The sequence below is a fragment of the Oncorhynchus mykiss genome, chromosome 10 (assembly GCF_013265735.2).
Source record: "Oncorhynchus mykiss isolate Arlee chromosome 10, USDA_OmykA_1.1, whole genome shotgun sequence".
Taxonomy (NCBI): domain Eukaryota; kingdom Metazoa; phylum Chordata; class Actinopteri; order Salmoniformes; family Salmonidae; genus Oncorhynchus; species Oncorhynchus mykiss.
Genome location: NC_048574.1, coordinates 83,496,263 through 83,509,054, shown reverse-complemented (window position 1 = coordinate 83,509,054; position 12,792 = coordinate 83,496,263). Strand labels below are relative to the sequence as shown.

General features: G+C 42.7%; 5 non-coding genes and 1 pseudogene across 5 annotated transcripts; all 6 read left to right on the top strand.

The window, feature by feature from the left end:
- The first annotated feature begins 1,398 nt into the window (after positions 1–1,398).
- LOC118936977 lies at positions 1,399–1,562 on the top strand. Its single transcript, XR_005034402.1, has one exon. It is a non-coding gene; the product is annotated as a U1 spliceosomal RNA (small nuclear RNA).
- A 1,757-nt stretch (positions 1,563–3,319) lies between these two features.
- On the top strand, positions 3,320–3,472 carry LOC118937010 (annotated as a pseudogene).
- A 1,749-nt stretch (positions 3,473–5,221) lies between these two features.
- On the top strand, positions 5,222–5,385 carry LOC118937113. Its single transcript, XR_005034507.1, has one exon. It is a non-coding gene; the product is annotated as a U1 spliceosomal RNA (small nuclear RNA).
- Positions 5,386–7,145: 1,760 nt separating this feature from the next.
- LOC118936986 lies at positions 7,146–7,309 on the top strand. The gene has a single exon (XR_005034410.1). It is a non-coding gene; the product is annotated as a U1 spliceosomal RNA (small nuclear RNA).
- A 1,761-nt stretch (positions 7,310–9,070) lies between these two features.
- Positions 9,071–9,234, top strand: LOC118937111. The gene has a single exon (XR_005034505.1). It is a non-coding gene; the product is annotated as a U1 spliceosomal RNA (small nuclear RNA).
- Positions 9,235–10,994: 1,760 nt separating this feature from the next.
- On the top strand, positions 10,995–11,158 carry LOC118936985. Its single transcript, XR_005034409.1, has one exon. It is a non-coding gene; the product is annotated as a U1 spliceosomal RNA (small nuclear RNA).
- The last annotated feature ends 1,634 nt before the right edge of the window (positions 11,159–12,792 follow it).

The window sequence follows — 12,792 nt, the reverse complement described above, 5'->3', positions numbered from 1 at the left end:
ACAGTCATTGCCCTGGTCAACCATTACCATTCCACAGTCATTTCCCTGCTCAACCATTACCATGCCACAGACATTTCCCTGGTCAACCATTACCATGCCACAGACATTTCCCTGGTCAATCATTACCATTCCACAGTCATTTCCCTGCTCAACCATTACCATGCCACAGACATTTCCCTGGTCAACCATTACCATGCCACAGACATTTCCCTGGTCAACCATTACCACGCCACAGTCATGTCCCTGGTCAAACATTACCATTCCACAGACATTTCCCTGGTCAACCATTACCATTCCACAGACATGTCCCTGGTCTACAATGCCACAGACATTTCCCTGGTCAACCATTACCATGCCACAGTCATGTCCCTGGTCAAACATTACCATTCCACAGACATTTCCCTGGTCAACCATTACCTTGACAACAGACATTTCCCTGGTCAACCATTACCATGCCACAGACATGTCCCTGGTCCACTTATTTCCTGATGAAATCAGTCAATAAGATGGATTCTGTTGTTCCAAGATGCAGATCCATTCCACAGACATTTCTGCAGGTTTTTTTTTTTTGCAGTGAGAATGTGTAGTGAGGTATTCTGCCAAAATGTATTTAGGCATATTAAAACACTTCAGTTTAACCCTGATCGCGAGTATCATCCTGTCAATTTACAGATACAATTACAAATACGAGTATGGCCATGTCACTGTACATAGATCTTTCTATTTTCATGTTCTACTGTGTTATTGACTACGTTTGTTTACGTGTAACTCTGTGTTGTTGTTGTTGTCGCATTGCTGTGCTTTATTCTTGGCCAGGTCGCAGTTGTAAATGAGAACTTGTTCCCAACTGGCCGACCTGGCTAAATAAAGGTAAAATAAAATAAACACCCTTGTAGCTACTACTGTGTCTTTGTTGACGTTGAAGTAGTAGGCTACTGTTTCTCCTCCGTATCTGTGGGTCGTATGCCACCCTGTGGTCGATGGTGGAGTCATATTTTACTGAGAGCAGAAAACAAGCGTGATGAAACTATTCCTACAACGTCTGGAACGCTACAAAACACCAGAAATAAGTGGTGTCTTTCGGTTGGCTGTGTGCACGAATGTGAATTCAGCATTTTGGTACATCGCCTACTTGTGTGTAACCAGACGGACATTTAGACAACAAATGCAATGTATATAGAATTTCTACCGTGTTGCTTGATGGGAAAATAGTCGGTCCGTGATATAATATAGTAAAACAAAATGTATTGCTTTTTCTTCGCCTTGTCCGCAACTGTATTCGTAAACGTCATTAAACCCTGTTCAATATGATGTGGTATTATCAGTAGTAGAAGTGGTAACCGTGAGTCAAACACCTTTGTCCTGGAAGGAGTGCTCCTCTACCAACGTGTACAACTCATACTTACCTGGCAAGGGAGACACCGTGATCACGAAGGCGGTTCACCCAGGGCGAGGCTCAGCCATTGCACTCCGGCTGTGCTGACACCTGCGAATTTCTCAAATGTGGAAATCTCGATTGCATAATTTCTGGTAGTGGGGGACTGCGTTCGCGCTCTCCCCTGATCTTGATGTTAAAAATAATGGAGGAATGTGTTAAATTCGGAGTTCTATTGAGTTTCGTGTTGAGAAGGAGATTTTTTACTTATCAGATGAACAGACTGGGGTCTGTTTATAAGTCAACTAAAGGCCTCAGAGATACATGTCTGTCTTCTGATAACCCGGATGTGTGTGATATGTTATTGTAGCACTGGTGATTATGCCTGTCATGTCCTGATGTCAAGGAAAAGGCCTACTTGTGAATGGATCATTTTGTGCCCTCAGGACGTAATGTGGATTGAGGTATTTTATTTGCTAGATTATTAAATCATTTATAGGACAGTTTGTCATTTAAGACCACAGTAAATGTCAACCATTACCATGCCACAGTCATTGCCCTGGTCAACCATTACCATTCCACAGTCATTTCCCTGCTCAACCATTACCATGCCACAGACATTTCCCTGGTCAACCATTACCATGCCACAGACATTTCCCTGGTCAATCATTACCATTCCACAGTCATTTCCCTGCTCAACCATTACCATGCCACAGACATTTCCCTGGTCAACCATTACCATGCCACAGACATTTCCCTGGTCAACCATTACCACGCCACAGTCATGTCCCTGGTCAAACATTACCATTCCACAGACATTTCCCTGGTCAACCATTACCATTCCACAGACATGTCCCTGGTCTACAATGCCACAGACATTTCCCTGGTCAACCATTACCATGCCACAGTCATGTCCCTGGTCAAACATTACCATTCCACAGACATTTCCCTGGTCAACCATTACCTTGACAACAGACATTTCCCTGGTCAACCATTACCATGCCACAGACATGTCCCTGGTCCACTTATTTCCTGATGAAATCAGTCAATAAGATGGATTCTGTTGTTCCAAGATGCAGATCCATTCCACAGACATTTCTGCAGGTTTTTTTTTTTGCAGTGAGAATGTGTAGTGAGGTATTCTGCCAAAATGTATTTAGGCATATTAAAACACTTCAGTTTAACCCTGATCGCGAGTATCATCCTGTCAATTTACAGATACAATTACAAATACGAGTATGGCCATGTCACTGTACATAGATCTTTCTATTTTCATGTTCTACTGTGTTATTGACTACGTTTGTTTACGTGTAACTCTGTGTTGTTGTTGTTGTCGCATTGCTGTGCTTTATTCTTGGCCAGGTCGCAGTTGTAAATGAGAACTTGTTCCCAACTGGCCGACCTGGCTAAATAAAGGTAAAATAAAATAAACACCCTTGTAGCTACTACTGTGTCTTTGTTGACGTTGAAGTAGTAGGCTACTGTTTCTCCTCCGTATCTGTGGGTCGTATGCCACCCTGTGGTCGATGGTGGAGTCATATTTTACTGAGAGCAGAAAACAAGCGTGATGAAACTATTCCTACAACGTCTGGAACGCTACAAAACACCAGAAATAAGTGGTGTCTTTCGGTTGGCTGTGTGCACGAATGTGAATTCAGCATTTTGGTACATCGCCTACTTGTGTGTAACCAGACGGACATTTAGACAACAAATGCAATGTATATAGAATTTCTACCGTGTTGCTTGATGGGAAAATAGTCGGTCCGTGATATAATATAGTAAAACAAAATGTATTGCTTTTTCTTCGCCTTGTCCGCAACTGTATTCGTAAACGTCATTAAACCCTGTTCAATATGATGTGGTATTATCAGTAGTAGAAGTGGTAACCGTGAGTCAAACACCTTTGTCCTGGAAGGAGTGCTCCTCTACCAACGTGTACAACTCATACTTACCTGGCAAGGGAGACACCGTGATCACGAAGGCGGTTCACCCAGGGCGAGGCTCAGCCATTGCACTCCGGCTGTGCTGACCCCTGCGAATTTTTCTCTCGATTGCATAATTTCTGGTAGTGGGGGACTGCGTTCGCGCTCTCCCCTGATCTTGATGTTAAAAATAATGGAGGAATGTGTTAAATTCGGAGTTTCGTGTTGAGAAGGAGATTTTTTACTTATCAGATGAACAGACTGGGGTCTGTTTATAAGTCAACTAAAGGCCTCAGAGATACATGTCTGTCTTCTGATAACCCGGATGTGTGTGATATGTTATTGTAGCACTGGTGATTATGCCTGTCATGTCCTGATAATGTCAAGGAAAAGGCCTACTTGTGAATGGATCATTTTGTGCCCTCAGGACGTAATGTGGATTGAGGTATTTTATTTGCTAGATTATTAAATCATTTATAGGACAGTTTGTCATTTAAGACCACAGTAAATGTCAACCATTACCATGCCACAGTCATTGCCCTGGTCAACCATTACCATTCCACAGTCATTTCCCTGCTCAACCATTACCATGCCACAGACATTTCCCTGGTCAACCATTACCATGCCACAGACATTTCCCTGGTCAATCATTACCATTCCACAGTCATTTCCCTGCTCAACCATTACCATGCCACAGACATTTCCCTGGTCAACCATTACCATGCCAGACATTTCCCTGGTCAACCATTACCACGCCACAGTCATGTCCCTGGTCAAACATTACCATTCCACAGACATTTCCCTGGTCAACCATTACCATTCCACAGACATGTCCCTGGTCTACAATGCCACAGACATTTCCCTGGTCAACCATTACCATGCCACAGTCATGTCCCTGGTCAAACATTACCATTCCACAGACATTTCCCTGGTCAACCATTACCTTGACAACAGACATTTCCCTGGTCAACCATTACCATGCCACAGACATGTCCCTGGTCCACTTATTTCCTGATGAAATCAGTCAATAAGATGGATTCTGTTGTTCCAAGATGCAGATCCATTCCACAGACATTTCTGCAGGTTTTTTTTTTTTGCAGTGAGAATGTGTAGTGAGGTATTCTGCCAAAATGTATTTAGGCATATTAAAACACTTCAGTTTAACCCTGATCGCGAGTATCATCCTGTCAATTTACAGATACAATTACAAATACGAGTATGGCCATGTCACTGTACATAGATCTTTCTATTTTCATGTTCTACTGTGTTATTGACTACGTTTGTTTACGTGTAACTCTGTGTTGTTGTTGTTGTCGCATTGCTGTGCTTTATTCTTGGCCAGGTCGCAGTTGTAAATGAGAACTTGTTCCCAACTGGCCGACCTGGCTAAATAAAGGTAAAATAAAATAAACACCCTTGTAGCTACTACTGTGTCTTTGTTGACGTTGAAGTAGTAGGCTACTGTTTCTCCTCCGTATCTGTGGGTCGTATGCCACCCTGTGGTCGATGGTGGAGTCATATTTTACTGAGAGCAGAAAACAAGCGTGATGAAACTATTCCTACAACGTCTGGAACGCTACAAAACACCAGAAATAAGTGGTGTCTTTCGGTTGGCTGTGTGCACGAATGTGAATTCAGCATTTTGGTACATCGCCTACTTGTGTGTAACCAGACGGACATTTAGACAACAAATGCAATGTATATAGAATTTCTACCGTGTTGCTTGATGGGAAAATAGTCGGTCCGTGATATAATATAGTAAAACAAAATGTATTGCTTTTTCTTCGCCTTGTCCGCAACTGTATTCGTAAACGTCATTAAACCCTGTTCAATATGATGTGGTATTATCAGTAGTAGAAGTGGTAACCGTGAGTCAAACACCTTTGTCCTGGAAGGAGTGCTCCTCTGCCAACGTGTACAACGCATACTTACCTGGCAAGGGAGACACCGTGATCACGAAGGCGGTTCACCCAGGGCGAGGCTCAGCCATTGCACTCCGGCTGTGCTGACCCCTGCGAATTTCTCAAATGTGGAAATCTCGATTGCATAATTTCTGGTAGTGGGGGACTGCGTTCGCGCTCTCCCCTGATCTTGATGTTAAAAATAATGGAGGAATGTGTTAAATTCGGAGTTCTATTGAGTTTCGTGTTGAGAAGGAGATTTTTTACTTATCAGATGAACAGACTGGGGTCTGTTTATAAGTCAACTAAAGGCCTGAGATACATGTCTGTCTTCTGATAACCCGGATGTGTGTGATATGTTATTGTAGCACTGGTGATTATGCCTGTCATGTCCTGATAATGTCAAGGAAAAGGCCTACTTGTGAATGGATCATTTTGTGCCCTCAGGACGTAATGTGGATTGAGGTATTTTATTTGCTAGATTATTAAATCATTTATAGGACAGTTTGTCATTTAAGACCACAGTAAATGTCAACCATTACCATGCCACAGTCATTGCCCTGGTCAACCATTACCATTCCACAGTCATTTCCCTGCTCAACCATTACCATGCCACAGACATTTCCCTGGTCAACCATTACCATGCCACAGACATTTCCCTGGTCAATCATTACCATTCCACAGTCATTTCCCTGCTCAACCATTACCATGCCACAGACATTTCCCTGGTCAACCATTACCATGCCACAGACATTTCCCTGGTCAACCATTACCACGCCACAGTCATGTCCCTGGTCAAACATTACCATTCCACAGACATTTCCCTGGTCAACCATTACCATTCCACAGACATGTCCCTGGTCTACAATGCCACAGACATTTCCCTGGTCAACCATTACCATGCCACAGTCATGTCCCTGGTCAAACATTACCATTCCACAGACATTTCCCTGGTCAACCATTACCTTGACAACAGACATTTCCCTGGTCAACCATTACCATGCCACAGACATGTCCCTGGTCCACTTATTTCCTGATGAAATCAGTCAATAAGATGGATTCTGTTGTTCCAAGATGCAGATCCATTCCACAGACATTTCTGCAGGTTTTTTTTTTTTTGCAGTGAGAATGTGTAGTGAGGTATTCTGCCAAAATGTATTTAGGCATATTAAAACACTTCAGTTTAACCCTGATCGCGAGTATCATCCTGTCAATTTACAGATACAATTACAAATACGAGTATGGCCATGTCACTGTACATAGATCTTTCTATTTTCATGTTCTACTGTGTTATTGACTACGTTTGTTTACGTGTAACTCTGTGTTGTTGTTGTTGTCGCATTGCTGTGCTTTATTCTTGGCCAGGTCGCAGTTGTAAATGAGAACTTGTTCCCAACTGGCCGACCTGGCTAAATAAAGGTAAAATAAAATAAACACCCTTGTAGCTACTACTGTGTCTTTGTTGACGTTGAAGTAGTAGGCTACTGTTTCTCCTCCGTATCTGTGGGTCGTATGCCACCCTGTGGTCGATGGTGGAGTCATATTTTACTGAGAGCAGAAAACAAGCGTGATGAAACTATTCCTACAACGTCTGGAACGCTACAAAACACCAGAAATAAGTGGTGTCTTTCGGTTGGCTGTGTGCACGAATGTGAATTCAGCATTTTGGTACATCGCCTACTTGTGTGTAACCAGACGGACATTTAGACAACAAATGCAATGTATATAGAATTTCTACCGTGTTGCTTGATGGGAAAATAGTCGGTCCGTGATATAATATAGTAAAACAAAATGTATTGCTTTTTCTTCGCCTTGTCCGCAACTGTATTCGTAAACGTCATTAAACCCTGTTCAATATGATGTGGTATTATCAGTAGTAGAAGTGGTAACCGTGAGTCAAACACCTTTGTCCTGGAAGGAGTGCTCCTCTACCAACGTGTACAACTCATACTTACCTGGCAAGAGAGACACCGTGATCACGAAGGCGGTTCACCCAGGGCGAGGCTCAGCCATTGCACTCCGGCTGTGCTGACCCCTGCGAATTTCTCAAATGTGGAAATCTCGATTGCATAATTTCTGGTAGTGGGGGACTGCGTTCGCGCTCTCCCCTGATCTTGATGTTAAAAATAATGGAGGAATGTGTTAAATTCGGAGTTCTATTGAGTTTCGTGTTGAGAAGGAGATTTTTTACTTATCAGATGAACAGACTGGGGTCTGTTTATAAGTCAACTAAAGGCCTCAGAGATACATGTCTGTCTTCTGATAACCCGGATGTGTGTGATATGTTATTGTAGCACTGGTGATTATGCCTGTCATGTCCTGATAATGTCAAGGAAAAGGCCTACTTGTGAATGGATCATTTTGTGCCCTCAGGACGTAATGTGGATTGAGGTATTTTATTTGCTAGATTATTAAATCATTTATAGGACAGTTTGTCATTTAAGACCACAGTAAATGTCAACCATTACCATGCCACAGTCATTGCCCTGGTCAACCATTACCATTCCACAGTCATTTCCCTGCTCAACCATTACCATGCCACAGACATTTCCCTGGTCAACCATTACCATGCCACAGACATTTCCCTGGTCAATCATTACCATTCCACAGTCATTTCCCTGCTCAACCATTACCATGCCACAGACATTTCCCTGGTCAACCATTACCATGCCACAGACATTTCCCTGGTCAACCATTACCACGCCACAGTCATGTCCCTGGTCAAACATTACCATTCCACAGACATTTCCCTGGTCAACCATTACCATTCCACAGACATGTCCCTGGTCTACAATGCCACAGACATTTCCCTGGTCAACCATTACCATGCCACAGTCATGTCCCTGGTCAAACATTACCATTCCACAGACATTTCCCTGGTCAACCATTACCTTGACAACAGACATTTCCCTGGTCAACCATTACCATGCCACAGACATGTCCCTGGTCCACTTATTTCCTGATGAAATCAGTCAATAAGATGGATTCTGTTGTTCCAAGATGCAGATCCATTCCACAGACATTTCTGCAGGTTTTTTTTTTTTGCAGTGAGAATGTGTAGTGAGGTATTCTGCCAAAATGTATTTAGGCATATTAAAACACTTCAGTTTAACCCTGATCGCGAGTATCATCCTGTCAATTTACAGATACAATTACAAATACGAGTATGGCCATGTCACTGTACATAGATCTTTCTATTTTCATGTTCTACTGTGTTATTGACTACGTTTGTTTACGTGTAACTCTGTGTTGTTGTTGTTGTCGCATTGCTGTGCTTTATTCTTGGCCAGGTCGCAGTTGTAAATGAGAACTTGTTCCCAACTGGCCGACCTGGCTAAATAAAGGTAAAATAAAATAAACACCCTTGTAGCTACTACTGTGTCTTTGTTGACGTTGAAGTAGTAGGCTACTGTTTCTCCTCCGTATCTGTGGGTCGTATGCCACCCTGTGGTCGATGGTGGAGTCATATTTTACTGAGAGCAGAAAACAAGCGTGATGAAACTATTCCTACAACGTCTGGAACGCTACAAAACACCAGAAATAAGTGGTGTCTTTCGGTTGGCTGTGTGCACGAATGTGAATTCAGCATTTTGGTACATCGCCTACTTGTGTGTAACCAGACGGACATTTAGACAACAAATGCAATGTATATAGAATTTCTACCGTGTTGCTTGATGGGAAAATAGTCGGTCCGTGATATAATATAGTAAAACAAAATGTATTGCTTTTTCTTCGCCTTGTCCGCAACTGTATTCGTAAACGTCATTAAACCCTGTTCAATATGATGTGGTATTATCAGTAGTAGAAGTGGTAACCGTGAGTCAAACACCTTTGTCCTGGAAGGAGTGCTCCTCTGCCAACGTGTACAACTCATACTTACCTGGCAAGGGAGACACCGTGATCACGAAGGCGGTTCACCCAGGGCGAGGCTCAGCCATTGCACTCCGGCTGTGCTGACCCCTGCGAATTTCTCAAATGTGGAAATCTCGATTGCATAATTTCTGGTAGTGGGGGACTGCGTTCGCGCTCTCCCCTGATCTTGATGTTAAAAATAATGGAGGAATGTGTTAAATTCGGAGTTCTATTGAGTTTCGTGTTGAGAAGGAGATTTTTTACTTATCAGATGAACAGACTGGGGTCTGTTTATAAGTCAACTAAAGGCCTGAGATACATGTCTGTCTTCTGATAACCCGGATGTGTGTGATATGTTATTGTAGCACTGGTGATTATGCCTGTCATGTCCTGATAATGTCAAGGAAAAGGCCTACTTGTGAATGGATCATTTTGTGCCCTCAGGACGTAATGTGGATTGAGGTATTTTATTTGCTAGATTATTAAATCATTTATAGGACAGTTTGTCATTTAAGACCACAGTAAATGTCAACCATTACCATGCCACAGTCATTGCCCTGGTCAACCATTACCATTCCACAGTCATTTCCCTGCTCAACCATTACCATGCCACAGACATTTCCCTGGTCAACCATTACCATGCCACAGACATTTCCCTGGTCAATCATTACCATTCCACAGTCATTTCCCTGCTCAACCATTACCATGCCACAGACATTTCCCTGGTCAACCATTACCATGCCACAGACATTTCCCTGGTCAACCATTACCACGCCACAGTCATGTCCCTGGTCAAACATTACCATTCCACAGACATTTCCCTGGTCAACCATTACCATTCCACAGACATGTCCCTGGTCTACAATGCCACAGACATTTCCCTGGTCAACCATTACCATGCCACAGTCATGTCCCTGGTCAAACATTACCATTCCACAGACATTTCCCTGGTCAACCATTACCTTGACAACAGACATTTCCCTGGTCAACCATTACCATGCCACAGACATGTCCCTGGTCCACTTATTTCCTGATGAAATCAGTCAATAAGATGGATTCTGTTGTTCCAAGATGCAGATCCATTCCACAGACATTTCTGCAGGTTTTTTTTTTTTTGCAGTGAGAATGTGTAGTGAGGTATTCTGCCAAAATGTATTTAGGCATATTAAAACACTTCAGTTTAACCCTGATCGCGAGTATCATCCTGTCAATTTACAGATACAATTACAAATACGAGTATGGCCATGTCACTGTACATAGATCTTTCTATTTTCATGTTCTACTGTGTTATTGACTACGTTTGTTTACGTGTAACTCTGTGTTGTTGTTGTTGTCGCATTGCTGTGCTTTATTCTTGGCCAGGTCGCAGTTGTAAATGAGAACTTGTTCCCAACTGGCCGACCTGGCTAAATAAAGGTAAAATAAAATAAACACCCTTGTAGCTACTACTGTGTCTTTGTTGACGTTGAAGTAGTAGGCTACTGTTTCTCCTCCGTATCTGTGGGTCGTATGCCACCCTGTGGTCGATGGTGGAGTCATATTTTACTGAGAGCAGAAAACAAGCGTGATGAAACTATTCCTACAACGTCTGGAACGCTACAAAACACCAGAAATAAGTGGTGTCTTTCGGTTGGCTGTGTGCACGAATGTGAATTCAGCATTTTGGTACATCGCCTACTTGTGTGTAACCAGACGGACATTTAGACAACAAATGCAATGTATATAGAATTTCTACCGTGTTGCTTGATGGGAAAATAGTCGGTCCGTGATATAATATAGTAAAACAAAATGTATTGCTTTTTCTTCGCCTTGTCCGCAACTGTATTCGTAAACGTCATTAAACCCTGTTCAATATGATGTGGTATTATCAGTAGTAGAAGTGGTAACCGTGAGTCAAACACCTTTGTCCTGGAAGGAGTGCTCCTCTACCAACGTGTACAACTCATACTTACCTGGCAAGAGAGACACCGTGATCACGAAGGCGGTTCACCCAGGGCGAGGCTCAGCCATTGCACTCCGGCTGTGCTGACCCCTGCGAATTTCTCAAATGTGGAAATCTCGATTGCATAATTTCTGGTAGTGGGGGACTGCGTTCGCGCTCTCCCCTGATCTTGATGTTAAAAATAATGGAGGAATGTGTTAAATTCGGAGTTCTATTGAGTTTCGTGTTGAGAAGGAGATTTTTTACTTATCAGATGAACAGACTGGGGTCTGTTTATAAGTCAACTAAAGGCCTCAGAGATACATGTCTGTCTTCTGATAACCCGGATGTGTGTGATATGTTATTGTAGCACTGGTGATTATGCCTGTCATGTCCTGATAATGTCAAGGAAAAGGCCTACTTGTGAATGGATCATTTTGTGCCCTCAGGACGTAATGTGGATTGAGGTATTTTATTTGCTAGATTATTAAATCATTTATAGGACAGTTTGTCATTTAAGACCACAGTAAATGTCAACCATTACCATGCCACAGTCATTGCCCTGGTCAACCATTACCATTCCACAGTCATTTCCCTGCTCAACCATTACCATGCCACAGACATTTCCCTGGTCAACCATTACCATGCCACAGACATTTCCCTGGTCAATCATTACCATTCCACAGTCATTTCCCTGCTCAACCATTACCATGCCACAGACATTTCACTGGTCAACCATTACCATGCCACAGACATTTCCCTGGTCAACCATTACCACGCCACAGTCATGTCCCTGGTCAAACATTACCATTCCACAGACATTTCCCTGGTCAACCATTACCATTCCACAGACATGTCCCTGGTCTACAATGCCACAGACATTTCCCTGGTCAACCATTACCATGCCACAGTCATGTCCCTGGTCAAACATTACCATTCCACAGACATTTCCCTGGTCAACCATTACCTTGACAACAGACATTTCCCTGGTCAACCATTACCATTCCACAGACATTTCCCTGGTCAACCATTACCTTGACAACAGACATTTCCCTGGTCAACCATTACCTTGACAACAGACATTTCCCTGGTCAACCATTACCATGCCACAGACATGTCCCTGGTCAAACATTACCATTCCACAGACATTTCCCTGGTCAACCATTACCTTGACAACAGACATTTCCCTGGTCATCCATTACCTTGACAACAGACATTTCCCTGGTCAACCATTACCATGCCACAGACATGTCCCTGGTCCACTTATTTCCTGATGAAATCAGTCAATAAGATGGATTCTGTTGTTCCAAGATGCAGATCCATTCCACAGACATTTCTGCAGGTTTTTTTTTTTGCAGTGAGAATGTGTAGTGAGGTATTCTGCCAAAATGTATTTAGGCATATTAAAACACTTCAGTTTAACCCTGATCGCGAGTATCATCCTGTCAATTTACAGATACAATTACAAATACGAGTATGGCCATGTCACTGTACATAGATCTTTCTATTTTCATGTTCTACTGTGTTATTGACTACGTTTGTTTATGTGTAACTCTGTGTTGTTGTTGTTGTCGCATTGCTGTGCTTTATTCTTGGCCAGGTCGCAGTTGTAAATGAGAACTTGTTCCCAACTGGCCGACCTGGCTAAATAAAGGTAAAATAAAATAAACACCCTTGTAGCTACTACTGTGTCTTTGTTGACGTTGAAGTAGTAGGCTACTGTTTCTCCTCCGTATCTGTGGGTCGTATGCCACCCTGTGGTCGATGGTGGAGTCATATTTTACTGAGAGCAGAAAACAAGCGTGATGAAACTATTCCTAC